The sequence below is a fragment of the Rattus norvegicus genome, chromosome 2 (assembly GCF_036323735.1).
Source record: "Rattus norvegicus strain BN/NHsdMcwi chromosome 2, GRCr8, whole genome shotgun sequence".
NCBI classification, from domain to species: domain Eukaryota; kingdom Metazoa; phylum Chordata; class Mammalia; order Rodentia; family Muridae; genus Rattus; species Rattus norvegicus.
The window spans coordinates 229182639-229195233 of record NC_086020.1 but is presented as its reverse complement, the minus strand read 5'-3'; the positions used below and the strand labels follow the sequence as shown (position 1 = coordinate 229195233).

Below are 12595 nucleotides of genomic sequence, written 5' to 3'. Positions count from 1 at the left end.
GACTCGCATTAACAATGACTTTAGAGAGCTTCCTGTTCTCTGCTGTGGAAAGATATAGCGTTTGTGCCCTTTTCACCTTCCTGCCATCTTGGAAACAAAGACACTGAATCCATTATTGCCAAGCAAGAGACGCCTAGAGGTGTAATATTGGCATAACGGTGACAGCAGCAACCAACCGCTTTCTGGTTGGATTTGAGGCTGATCCACAGAAGGGAATTCATGACTATTCTATATACATCTGTTAAAAAAGACTATGAGAAGACTGTAGGCCCTAGAACAGAATATACTACTGTTGTTCTGCTCATATTGCCAAACTCCCTTTTAAATATTTATGTTACTATCATAGATCTGTGTCACTCTCAACCTTGATCCAAGAATTTCCATGTTTTGTAATGAGCAGAGGCCCATAACTGGCCAAAATACTGAGAACAAATGACTGTTGAGTGCCAGTCCTAAATGGAATATCAATATCAACCCCTACCCCACCCATCTAAGGCTTGGAGAATATTGTGGAAGGCAGGAAGGAAGATTATAAAAGCCAGAGGACGAGGAAGAACGCTGTGAAATACTATTTTCTGGATATGGCACGGCCATTCCACTCATGAGCATTCACAGGGGACCAAGCCAGTAAAACTTCCAGTATGGGAGAGAGCTGTGCTCCCTGTATTCTGCTTTACACCAGGCTTCTTCTTATCTCTTTCAGCACAAGCCTTGGCTGTAAGATTACGTTTCCTGACGTGCTTTTTTCTTCCCCATCTGTATATTTTGCATTTCTTTTCTTCCATGCTTGCTCAATTTCATTGTAGACCCATATAAGAGTGGTTACCAATAACCACGTGACAGAATCAGCACTAGGCTATCTTAAAATCTCCTCTGCTAACAAAATAATCCAAAACTTTTCACTTTAGCTCCTCTGGACAGATTCTCTGGACAAGGGCAAAGAGCAGTCACTTTCTTTGCCGTGTGTGTGTGTGTGTGTGTGTGTGTTTGTATGTGTGTGTGTGTGTGTGTGTGTGTGTGTGTGTGTGTGTGTGTCTAACCCAGTTGCTAACCTGGGAAACCTCTTGAGTTGGGTCTGCATAGTCCACATGGCTCTCAGCAGTATTGCTGTTCAAGCTCCTACTAGGACGGCCCATCAAGACCTGCTCACAGCATCCAACTGCACTCCTAGTCCAAACTTCCAAAGTTTTCCTCATTCCTCCAAAAACAAAAACAAAAACAAAAACAAAATAACCTGGCCAGGCCTGTCACAACCATAGCCTACCTTCTGGTGCCAGCTTCTGTCTTAGTTACCATTTTTATTGTACTTATCAGACACCATGACAAAGGCAATTTATAAATAAATTAATTAATAATTTATAAATTATTATAATTTATAAATTAATTTATTAATTAATCAATTAATAAGCTGGAGGTTAATTTATTAATAAGTTAATTAATTAACAAGTTGGAGGTTAATTAATACGTTGGAGGTTAATTTGGGGCTCACAGTTCCAGAGGATTTCGAGTCCATGACCATTGTGGCAGGAAGCTGGTGGCAGGTGGGCAGATATGGTGCTGGAGCGGTGGATGGAGAGTGTAGGTCTTCGTCCACAAGTCTGAGACAAAGAGTGAGCTATCTAGAAAGTACAGCTTCTGAAATCTCCAAGCCTACCCCCAGCGACAGACCCTTCCCACTAAACCCAGACCTCCTAGTCTTTTCCAAACAGTTCTATCAACTAAGGAACAAGTATTCAAATATGTGAGCCTGTGAAGGCCATGCTCACCCAAGCCACCACAGCATCTCACCTCCATCACCCAACCTTCCACAGGCGAGCATCTTCAAGCACTCTCTCCTCTTAGGCCTCACCTTTTGTCTCAGTAGCTGTTTATGTACTGAGAGCACCTCTCCCTTAGCAAACTCTCCTTCTGGGTATTGTCTGTTATTCCCCTAAAATTAGTTAATCCACAGGCTGCAAGTGTCCAGTTTCAATGGTGGCTGTCTGCCCTGTACTTGAGTTGTATTTTTTTCCTATACCCTAGTTGTTAGGCTCTTATAAGAGACAGGAACTTTTCTAATGTAAATGAACTAAGTCTGTCAGAGATGCAGATTTCTTTTTTTTTTATTGCACCATCTTTGTTTAGTAATTCAATGTTTGTTTCTTTCACAGCAAATAATTACTTCATTGAAGTTAAAACTTCCAAATATAACTTAATAGTCTTCAAATTCAGCTCAGATCACTCAAGATGAAAATACTCTGCTAAATACAGATAACTTACAATAACTTTAACAGTTAATTGTCCGTAACACACATCAAGCTTTTTCCTAGACCAGTTTTAAGACGATCCGTTAGTACTCCTCGTACAGGTGAAAAACGCTCTTCAATTTTCTTGTCTTTTTATTTTTAATATAAAAGTTGGAAGGGACATTCAAGTTTCAAGTCTCCACATTGAACTTAAAAAAAAAAAAAAAAGTCATCATCAGCGTGTGGAGGTAACAAGCCGAGCTGTGTAACTCCAGGAGATAGAGGCCTTCGATTGGTGCTCCTATTTACATATGCACAGAGTTCAGTGTTCCAGCAGGAAAAAGAATTTGTGACATCTCAAGACTCCCACAGCTTTGCCTAAGGACACAAACACATTTGACATGATTCCCTATGTGCCTTTGTGGCTGTAATTTTTTTTAACTTCTTTTTGTCTTTTATTTCTTATTTTTCACTGTCCAGTGCAGGAAAAGTCTCACAGAATTTCACAGACCTAGAATGTGCAAGCCAGTTATACAGCAGTGCTGGGATTCTTCTGAAATTAGCCCAGAAATGAATTATTTACACAGGAAAGATGCATGCTTGGGTCTCTCTTTTTTTTTTTTTATGTAAGAAAGAGCAGAAAAACTTCTAATAGAAATAGATTAAATATATATATATATATATTTATACCGGGTAAGGGAAACAGAGGGTTAGTCTCTCCTAGTCACATACTCATTCTCTCTACGCACAGCATTGGAGGTGAGACAGCACACGTCACCAGCATGGCTCTAATGAGAAGCCAGTTACAGGGCCTGATCATTAGGTGGCCCCTCCCCTCCCATCCCCCAGGCGCAGCCACAATCAGCTCACGTGGCTCCATGATTGGTCACTGGCAAACTTTCTAGATTCTTTAGTTTTAGAAAACCCTTAATCTTTAGGAATGGCTCAAATATCAAAATGTATTACTGTCCTCTGTGTGAGTGTATACATGTGAACAATCTTACTTCATTAAAAAATATTACTAATAAAATAAAAACATAAACCCCAAATGCCCAAATTTGGTTCAATTTTCGTTTGTTCTGAGGTGAGCCACAACAGCTGCACTGAATTCTTTAACCATGTGCAACTCTGGGTAAAATAGTTTTTTTCTTCTAAAAGCACAACCACTTTACAAGATTAAAAGTCTAGTAACATTTCTAAATATTATTCATATCATACAAGTAGTGGTTGTTAATTTAAAACTTCATTAGTAAAAGTACAGTACAAGCATGATTAACCCTCCAGAATTGCAAACCCCAGACTCCAGTGAAAGCTACATTACATCTTCAGTAGTACAGTGCCTTCCACAGTCACTCCCACACCAGAGGAGACGTGGCATCTCAGACGGCTGAGCGACGGTGGAACTGATAAAGCTCTTAAAGGCAGCAGACTGCGGGTTAATGCAGAGAGGTACTCTGTTTCCTTTCTGCTGTTCCAAAATGAACTGGTGGATAATTTCTTTAACTTGTCGGACAGAGCTGAGGTTCTTCTCAAAGGTGTCATCAAATTTGGGGTTGGTGACAGGCTCAAAGTCACTGGTGTAGACTCTTCCCGTCGAGGTGGAAAAGCAGCACTTACACATACATGTATGGTATCTCAGCCGCCCTTCATCTAGGTAGGGGTGGGCTAAGGCATCCTTAGCGGATATTCTTTTTGATGGATCAAAGACCAACATTCTGCAAAGCAGGTGAACGGCTTCATGTGTGGCCTGGCTGGAAAGGGTGTAGAGTACAGGGAGAGATGGCTGTTTGTGAGGACCCCTGAGTATGTGTGCCTTAGCACCTTCACAAGCTGTCCTCATCGCTTCCAGTGATGGCGTGCCCAACAGATCTGTGATCAAATCCAACTGCTGAATGGGACTCTGCGCCTGAAACAGTGAGATGCAGATTTCTTAAGAGTATTGGGACTGGGGAGATGTATCCATGGGTAAGTGCTTGCCATTCAACCACGGGGACCAGAGTTGGGTAAGTGCTTGCCATTCAACCACGGGGACCAGAGTTCGAATACTCAGAATCTATGTAAAGTTGAGTGCAATAGCAGCATGCATCTGTAATCTCAGTCCTCGGAGGGACAAGATGGGAGGTTAAGACAGAAGAAAGAAGTTTGAAAGTTAGCTAGCTTGGCAAACACAGTGGTCAGCAACAAAAGACCATGGCTCAAACAAGGTAGAAAGTAGCCATGCCTAAAGTTACCCTCTGGCTTCCATGCACTCCTAGTTAGCAGCGCATGTCACCGCTATTCACACAGATCACTGCGTTCATGTGTGCACACATACACACACGTATCACCTATTCACACAGAGGTTTGGAATCTTAATGCTATTGTGCTACCTCATGCACTCCCCCCCCCCCCAAAAAATGAAACATAGGAATTTACTTAAAATATCTACCACTCAATATGCTCCTGCATCCATCTGACATACAGCTACTAAATAAACTGTGGATGCTAATTACCATAGAGTGGAGCCCTAATCTGGAGAGCTGATCAGAGAATGCAAATGCGTTGCCGTCTTTCTAAGTAGGGCAGGCGAACATAGCAAGAGAGCAGCTGACTGTTCTACCCCTTTGGCCTTTATTCTCCTTTCTGGTCCCCTGGGTATAACAAATGTAAAAGAAAGTCTTTGCAGTTATAGATAGACCAGGAGAACGGTCTCCAGGGAGGGCTCGGTTAACCTTCATTAGTCGCTAACTAGTGCTCGCAGGTTGCTTCTAAATTAGGTTCAGTGGACTAGCGGCTCTCAGTCTTTCCATGCACGGTGACTGTTCTTGCTCCTGTGAGTAATCCCTTAGGAAGCCGCAGCCGTGATGATCCGCGAGGGGGTGAGAGCTAATCTCAGGACCGGAGGGGTTTTCAGGGTAATGGATTTTTTTTAATGTCATTTTTCAGCTAGGGATATAAAGTAATGATGTAGGATATCAGCCAATTAAAAAGATCTTCCAAATTAGAATCAAACAAAATGCTTTCCAAAAAAAAACATAGCCAAGGGTTGTGGGTATGGAAATCATGACAGTCAGCCACCAGGCGTGGGGATGGAGGGAAACTGAGAACCACCTGCCCTGCTTCTCTCAGATTTCACTGCCTAGAAAAATCAAATGTCAGGCTTCTGGGTCCAGACACAGCTTCTCTAATTCACAGGACTGAAGCTTTCAGGGAATCGTTTCACTGTCGGGAGAGAGAAGGTTATGTGTACAGACACGTTTTGCTAAATTTGTAGATAGACACCGACCTTGATGTCCTGTTCAACCTTCCTAGAGAACAATTTTAAAATATGAATACAAAGGGCTGGAGAGATGGATCAGCAATTAAGAGAACTGACTGCTCTTCCAGAGGACATGGGTTCAATTCCCAGCACCTACATGGCTGCTCACAACTATCTCTAAGTCCAGTTTCAGGGGATGTGATATCCGCATACAGACATATATGCAGGCAAAACTCCAATGCATATAAAAATAAATAAGTCTTTTAAAAGTATAAGTTCAGGAGTTGGGGATTTAGCTCAGTAGTAGAGCGCTTGCCTATCAAGCTCAAGGCCCTGGATTCGGTCCTCAGCTCCGGAAGAAAAAAAAAAAGTATAAATTCAAAGTATTTAAGTGCGCCTATCCTGTGATGGAGAAATAGTGAATTTTGGACGTTAAGGGTAAAAACTCAGCTGAACAGTTTTGTTCAGATGACTGCAGAACCTGGAAAAGCTGTTGCTGCTGTTGATGCATAACACACTGCTATTATTGGTCTTTTTATATAAATATAAATATATATATACAGATATATAATTTGAATTTTTTGAAACTTTACCTGTGCTGTCAACTTTCGAAAAAAGTATCCCCGTTTACTGTGTTGAGTTGGCACTGTACAGAAATTAACAGCCATATTGGTCTAGAAATGTTGAACTTAAGTTTTTTCCATTTGTACAGGGGTAACACACTGTATTAAATATGTAAGGTCTTATATACGTGGGTTTGATTACAAAAACTAATAAAGTATTCTCTAAATTAAAAACTCAGCTGACTTGTTGAAAAAAAAAGGCATTGATTTGGACCAGCAAGATAGCCTCGTGGGTAAAAGCATTTGCTTCACAGCCCTGAACATCTCAGCTTGGTCTCTGGAACCCATGGTGGAAGGAGAAAACAAATTTTCAAATGTTGACCTCTGATCTTCATGAATCTGCCATGGCACACAAGAATCAGCATGCACATGTGACCACACACACGTTCCTAAAATCATACCTCTCTGAATATGTGTAGCAATGAGAAGTTAGGAAAAAACTCTACATGCGGGCTGGAGAGACGGCTCAGTGGTTAAGAGCACCGATTGTTCTTCCTGAGGTCCTGAGTTCAAATCCCAGCAACCACATGCACATGGTGGCTCACAACCATCTGTAATGAGATCTGATGCCCTCTTCTGCTGTGTCTGAAGGCAGCTACAGTGTACTCATACAATAAAGTAAAATCTTAAAAAATAAATTAAAAAAAAAACTCTACATGCCTGAGACTAAAAAACTGGCTAAGTCAGTTATTCCACAGATGTGTGCAAGAGTGTTTCCCAGCTCTACAAAGTGACATAGAAGCAAATGCACCTTTAGGAAAGGGGACTCTAAGAGGAGGCCACAAGGTCTAAACGGGGAACTGGGGACAGCATAGAGTCTTGGAGTGTATGTGACGTGAAACCAGAAAAGGAAATGAGGAAAGAAGAGGGTAGGAATGTGGAGGGAAGCAGGCAGGGGAGAGCAAATCAGAATAAAACATGATGTATATAAAAGGTTTCAATGAAATTTTTTGTATGGTGATTAAAACAATAAGAAGAGAAAACACATCTATTGTATATTTATTGCACGTTTACCCAAATGTAAGTCATGCTCCATTAAAATATAAATTCAAACAGATAAAATATGTACGATGTGCTAGATAAGCTTCTAAGTGTGTGTGTGTGTGTGTGTGTGTGTGTGTGTGTGTGTGTGTGTGTGTGTGTGTATGAGAGAGAGAGAGAGAGAGAGAGAGAGAGAGAGAGGCGGTATGGAGAGTAAGAGTATCCAGCTCTTAGAGAGATTTTTCTCCTAGGTTGAGAGGGCAGTGTAGCCCCCACTTTCTGTCCCTGCTTTTCTCCTAAGAATAGCCTAGATTCATAACAATGGAGGCTTCCGTTTAGGTTATGGGACTAAGCAGAGGAGAGGAGAGAAGAGAGCATGCAGTCACAAGATGTGATCCGTCAGACCTGGGAACTGTCTCTCAGTGAAGAAATGGGGAACTAGTCTCTGCTTGGGGTTTGTTTAACTAATGGGACCAGGAGCCATTGGCTCAGACGGAAAAAGAAAGATGGATCAAGCTTTAGAGGGAACGTACTGAGCTATGATCTGGACATGTTGATTTCCAGGAATATCTAAACAAAGAGAGCAGTAAGGAATCAGGCTATGATAACCGGCAGAGGAGGCAGTGGAAGGCCAAAAGAAAGGGGGCGATTGGAGCCTCTTGGAAACACACAGTTCCTAAGGAGACTCTGCAGAGAAGCAATTTCTTCACGAGTGATTCAGTCGAGACTTTGATCTTAACTCAGAAGTGCAACTGTGGAGAGCTGCTTTGACTGGAATCGAGAAGAAGGATATGCATCCCGCTTCTTCCTTTGCCTGTCCTCTGTGGGCTGCCCCAGGATCTCTGAGAAATAGTAGAGAGAAATTATCTAGACCAGGAAACGAGAAAACCACCTTTCTCAGACCAAATTCACTCACCACCTATTCATTAATTAACACTTATGAGAACACAGACATGTGTTTTTTAGTTATATCTGCTCCCATGCTATCATGGGAAGGTAGACTTGTGACAGGGACTGTGCAAGCCACAGATGTGAAATATGCACTCTTTGCTCCATAACACAGAAAAGATCACCAAGCCTTGATCCGGACTCACCCATCACTCCACCTTCCTGACTGTGGGTCAAATATGAGCTCTCAGTTGCTCCTCTAGCTGTGTGTCACCCTGCTGTCACTTCCGCTCTCCCATCATGGACTCCATCCTCTGGAACTATAAACTGAAAGACGCTCTTCATTCTGTAAGTTGCCTTGGTCATGATGTTTTGCAACAGCAACAAAAAAGTAACCAACACAGAACTTGGTACCAGGAAGCAGCCTATTATTTAAAGAATCCTACGGCTATGTGCTGCTCTTTGGAGGATTGTGAAGGGCATTCAGACTTCAGATTAGAAAAGCATTTGGATGCTGCTAACAGAGGTCACCATGGTAGGAACTAGATGAGTTTCTGAAGGAAACAGGGTTAGTGACTAATCTGGAGACCATTCTTGTGATAATTTTGACAAGGAATGTGCTTGCTTTCTGCTCTTGTCCTGAGAACTTGCCTGGGGCCCGTTTTAAAGTAATGGACTAATCATTTCTTTGCAGAGATTTCAAGACAGACGAATAGTAACTCCATCCAGTTGTTAGTAACTATTACTCTTATGCTGGTCTATAATGAGGAAAGCGGGGCCAAAAAAATATACAAAATATACGGTTTGAGAGAAAGAGCAGATTAGGGAATTTAGAGCTGGAGCCTTGGCTCGTTCTGAAAGAAATAAGGAGATTTCGGATCTGGTCTGTAATGGAGGGGATGGTCCTCTCAGGGCAATTCTCCCACCCAGCTTAAGCTTCCAGCTTTCAAAAAGAAAAGCGTGAGAGAATTTCTGCTCAAAAAGAGAAGAAAGAGAAAAAAGAAAACAATAAAACAAACAAACAAAGAAAAAAAACCAATAAATGAAAGCTACCACAAATGTGGCTCAAGGGGATCAGGATTTAACTCAAGAAGTTACCAAACTTTGCAGTGTATCTGGCTTCAGAGTCATGAGAGGCACATGAGTTAAGTGGTTGTGAAATCTCCCTCCACCGTCAAGGGGAGCTGCTGAGGCCAGGCAACGTATGGCAGGGCAATCCCCACTTAAAGGGCCTTAGAGGTCAAGAGGCCTTGAGTCCTCCCATTTGTGAAGAGGTAAAAGTGAAGCTTGCGTTGCATCTGAGACCCCAAGACGTTAGAGGCGCCAGAGCCTTAAGATGTTTGCCCAGGAGCACTGCTTACAAAGAATGGAACCTTTCCAAAAGGAAAGTGTGCTCTGCAGACAGCAAAGCTGGAGGGATGGAGCTTTCTGACATCAGAAATGGAGCTACAGAATTTGATGTTTGCCCTTGCTGGTTTTTATTCCTGTCTTGGTCCCATATTTCCTGTCCACATTCCTTTCATTTGGAATGGTAATATATACTCTGTGTGATTGTATGTTGGAAGTGTATGTTTTGCTTTTTCATTTAACAGGAGGTTACAATTGAGAAATTGCCTTGAGTCTCAGAAGAGACTTTATACTTTTAAACTGGGCTGAGTTTGTCAAAAACAATGGGGACTTTTGAAGTTGGATTAAGTGTGATTTGCACCGTGATGTGCAGTAGTGTTTTTGAACTACTAGAGTGAATTCAGAGGACTCTGGCAGTTTAGACATCTTTTATTACTCACAATCCTCAGGGGCAGCCAGGAGACAAATATCCACACCACACCCACAAGCTCTAGCAATATTTACACAACCCATTCAAAACAGAAAGGACCAGGGCTGGTGCGCAAGGCCGTGTCAAGTAACTTCTGCTGGTCTAGCAGGCCTCATCCTCCTTCTCTATCTTGTTCTACTCAAAGGAGGAAAGTAGCTCAAGAACCTCCTTCCACTTCAGCATTCACTCTTAGACTCTGCAGGGCGCCTGCAGTGACAAGGCACATTCCTGTGATTACTTCAGACCCTTCCTCTGGGATGTTTCTCACAGCAAATCTTAAAGTAAAGAAATCCAGGAGACTCTTGACATAGAACGCAATCTAATGAAGTGTTTCCATCCCGTCATCTTTTCCTATTCTACTGGCTTAAGGCAAGTCTTCAGTTCCACCTTGTACAGTTGGGAAGTGGTAATACAGGTTGGGGTGGCAGAGACCGAGGAGGCCATCTCAGAACTCCGCTGTCCCCAAGATCCTTTGAGGTGTATAGATGTATTAAATGAAACCATGTGCGTGAAGCCCTGAGCATGCACCCAGCAGGTGGCAAACACTTGACAATTATGTGTTGTCTCAGTTGACCACCATATGATGTCAGCCACTTACAATGCACATCCAAAGCATCCTTCAGTCTTCATTACTCCATTGGAGACTCACTTCTTAAAATTCATTCCAAGGACCTCCTGTCTCTCAGGTGTCATTTGTCTGGTTCCACTGCCAACTTGGCACTTGGACACGGGTCATGTTCTTAGCATAGGTGGTCATAAGGAGAAAAGCAGCTACAGTAAACTCATGAAAAGGTGTAAAAGTCATTGGCATCAGAATGAAGCCACTTGTGTCACCTCTACTTTTTAAAGGAAATAGAACTGGAAGTAGGGAAGAAGTGATCTTACATACAGTTGCCCGATAATAGCTAGGACAATAGAGTCTTGCAGAGCTTCTCTGGAGGCCACCTCAACCTTGTACCAGAAGTACTTCTACAAGGGAATCTGCCCAGCAATGGCCTGTTCATCCTCCAATGGACACTACTTTTGTTATTGATCATGCAACAAACAAACAATCACAAAAAATTGTTTCAAAAGTCTCTCATGGGGCTGGGGAATTGGTTTGTCACAAGTACCAGCACAAGCTCAGTGTCAAGATTAGCCTTTTCAGTGAGCTGGGTTTGACTGAAAGCACTTGCCTTAAGTGGACAAGTGATCAAGACAGATCACCAAGATCAAGCTGGAGCCTCCGCATATACACCCACACAGCTGCACACACTACTTCAGTTCTAAGGACATAGACACCATACATCCCCAGCCCTATCCCACATGTGTGAGTGCACACACACAGTGCAATGTGATCCTCATTTTTATTTTCGATTTTGCATTCTATCTATCTATCTATCTATCTATCTATCTATCTATCTATCTATCTATCTATCTATTTATCCCCCCATCATCTGTCAGAAGCTGGCTTGAAAATGCTGTAGTGGTAGAAAGAGCATTCAGCCTTAGGAAGAGAAAACAGAAAGAGACCCTGAGTCTACAGTGTGTACTAGCCAGACTGAGATCAGAGACAAGCTCCATTCTGCTGACTCATGAGAACACAGAGCCCAAAAGTTGATTGTGATGGTGGCTGACTGTCAACCTTATGGAATTGGGAAGCACCTAGGAGACATATTTCCAAACACAGCCATGAGGGATTTAAATTAGGTTAGTATCTAATCATGCCTGAGAGGAATTGTCCTGATTAGTTTAATTCAGGTATACAAATCCGTCATAGAAAGCAGTAGCGCCACTTTCTGGTTTTTGGTACTGCACTCCACAAAAGGAAGAAAGCTAGCCGAGCACGGGATGTGTTACTCCCTGCTTCTGACTTTGAGCGCAATGTCGCCAGCTGCTTCAGGCTCAGGAGTCGATACCATGATAGACTGCACCCTTGAGCTGTTTGCCAAAATCATTCCCTCTTCAGTTGCTCTTAGTCTGAAGATTTTATGACAGCAACAAGAAAAATCACTAAGACAGAGACAAGCAGAAGAGACAAGCAGAAGAGAAAAACCTTGGTTTCCCTAAATACCACCATGCCCAGACCTGGAGGTGGACACGAGGGGTGGTCTGGTAAGTGAGCAAGAGCAGTGAACAGGAAGTACGTCAAGTACAATGGCACTATTTTATTAAATAAATAAAGCAAGCAAGCCTCTCTCAGAATGGAAAAGTGGAAGAGAGGAAGCTACAGAAACCTATATTTTCCCATATATATCACATTAATGATCATGCAGGATCACAATCAGGGACAAGAAATAAAGATGCCCAGAAGTCAGAAGAGCCCGTGTGACCACTAAAGTCTCCTGTGCGCAATTCCTGGTCACACAAAACAGACGCTGAATAACAGCAAAGAACACCACACAAAGTACTTTCACACTGTATTTCAGGTGTGTTCTGTATAGGAAACCTTGGGGGGAAAACAATGTCTAGATGCTTCTCTGTTACCTTTTATTTATAGTTTAATATATGTGTATATACATATGTGTGTGTGTTCATATATGTATACAGTAGTTAACAATACCATATATATGAGTGATTTAGATTGGGTTATATAATATATATATTAGAATCCTTGGAAGTGGATGCCCATCTGGGCATGTATAAACACACACACACACACACACACACACACACACACACACACACACACACACACAGAGTCTCAAGTGAGTTTAAGCAAACAAAAAAGCCAGTAACACATCCAGGCAATTCTGTTGTATCATATCCCTAGTTAGCCCCTGGGCTAATGCTATCCCTTTTGAGAAGCTTTCCTGGTTATGGCCTTTCTCTCCTCCTGACTAAC

The 12595-nt window shown here is 42.3% G+C and overlaps 1 pseudogene; it reads right to left on the bottom strand.

Annotated features, from left to right (window-relative positions):
- On the bottom strand, nucleotides 2104-4141 carry Nlk-ps1 (nemo like kinase, pseudogene 1; annotated as a pseudogene).